This window comes from Limulus polyphemus, unplaced genomic scaffold (genome assembly GCF_000517525.1).
Source record: "Limulus polyphemus unplaced genomic scaffold, Limulus_polyphemus-2.1.2 Scaffold55, whole genome shotgun sequence".
Lineage (NCBI taxonomy): Eukaryota > Metazoa > Arthropoda > Merostomata > Xiphosura > Limulidae > Limulus > Limulus polyphemus.
In genome coordinates, this window is record NW_013665665.1 from 341,445 (window position 1) to 343,868 (window position 2,424).

Here is a 2,424-nt window from a genome sequence, read left to right on the forward strand (position 1 = left end):
GTAACACACAGATCTTGATCCACTGACTATAAGAAAAACCAATAAGAATAATAAAGCAAACGTTAAATTTACGCGTGAAAGTTTACTTCATTTTCATAAACCTGTCGGTTTTGTGAAGAATAAACACAATATGCGCACAGAAAACGTTAACCAATTTACAAGCATGAAGGATTTTAAATAACTTGTATGATTTGTAGTAGATGGAGACTAAGTATATAACATGTATATTTGTCAATAGACACAACTAGTTTTAAGTCGATAGTTAAGACGTCTTGCCAAAACATCAAAAATTCCCATTCTCTTACCTAATCGAACAGCTTCTCTGTAAAAGAGGTCACGTGATATAATCCCACCAATCGTCGGATGGTTTTTACTCGAGTGTTTCAGAAAGTAGATGACATTTCCATGCCTTTAATCGTCTAGTCTACGAGACACCTGTTCCAAGTCTCCTTGTTTCCCACGACACCATTGCAAGTTGTACCCGGATGCTACTGATCGATTCTTTTCATCCTGAAGATAAACGCCAAGTATCATTGCATTGCAGTAAGAAAATGATTCGATAGTGAAACTGCTCGAAGCGATATAACGAACCATAAAATGAAACATAAACAAGTGATCTCGAATCAATTAATTGTAAATGCTTTGGGTAAAACTAATACAAAAATAACAGAGAGTGATACTGCAGTAAATATGTAGATCCATATACATTTATTATTTCAGACATATTATATGAGTGTAAAATCTAAATAAGTTAGTTGAAAACAGCGCTTAATTAGGTTAACACTGAGGAGTAACTGGAGGAGCAGCTGGTATATTTCCAAACACATTTTATCGGTCATTACCCCATACAATTTTAGATATTTCATAAGCATACATATAGTTTGATATATGCCATCATGAGACGACTTATTCACAGGAAAGAACAGCGCATTTAACTAGAATATGATCCTTTTTCTGAACGATGTAGACCTCTGATATTGGAGATTATCTTTTAGAAGAATTTAAAGTAAAGGTGAGTATTAATAATTCTGTAGCACACAGTTCTTTCTCGCATTTGAAGCTTGTCATGTCTAGACGTTTCTTTTTTTTTTCCTGTTAGAAATAGTCAACTGTTTTGTGTAAAGCAATATAATAGTGATAGACTCGGCCTCTATGATTTATCCTCCATTAAATATAAGCACTTATAAAAAGCTAATAATAATATTTATAAATTGATCAAAATGTTTTGTGGACGTATTTAAATAGCCATTTCTACTGATATTTCAAACATTGTCCAACAGCCGTTTCTTTTCTGCTGGTGCTTCAAGTGATGTAAAAAAAGGTCTGTCAATATCAATACTAAAAATAAGGTCCAAGATTCGTTTGTATTTGCTTCAGTCCTTATCCAAGAGATGTCTATACATTGGTACTTCAAACACTGTCCAATAGCCATTTCTATCAATACTTCAAGCAATGTTCAATAGGCATATGTATTTTTACTTCAAGCCTTGTCCAACAGCCGTTTCTATCAATACTTCAAGCAATGTTCAATAGGCGTATGTATTTTTACTTCAAGCCTTGTCCAACAGCCGTTTCTATCAATACTTCAAGCAATGTTCAATAGGCGTATGTATTTTTACTTCAAGCCTTGTCCAACAGCCGTTTCTATCAATACTTCAAGCAATGTTCAATAGGCGTATGTATTTTTACTTCAAGCCTTGTCCAACAGCCGTTTCTACCAGAAATATAAAATTTACAAAAACAAAATCATAAACTATTTCAAAGTTAACAAACTTACTATTCACAGCTGATAAACGAGAGTTTAATCAATGTTCACACGGAGGTCAAAGCTACTAAACAAACTAAGTCCATATAAATTACAATTATATATACACTGAAATGTAATGCCTAAGATATTTTATTAATTATGTGACGTAACTGACATGGTTGTATAAGCGTTATTATAAGACAAAATTGTTGTAATTTTAGCGCAAAGCTACACAATGGGCTATCTGCGTCCTGTTCACTGCGAGGAATCGAGCCCCGGATTTCAACACTCTATGTCTCTGTAAACTTACCGTTGACCCACCGGGGAACTATGAGACAACACTTAGCTATTTCTGTAATAGATGGCCCACCGATTGTTAATTTCTAAGACTAGGCCTTTGTTTAGTACTAAATATTTGAATAATTCTTTGGTTTTTAATTTTCCTTTCATCGATATGTTGGCTGTTCTTCACTTCTGATGGTCAGCAATAATTTGATAAACTATGATTAAATCATGTATCTGTATCAGCCGGATTACATATCTGTATTCACGTACTGGCTTATTTAAAATCTCTATCTTTGTCGCTGAAGGCAAATTATATTTTGTGTATAATATTGATCACAAATTAAAACATTATCAAAATCCCACGTGCCTAAAAGTTAATTAAAAATGTTAAT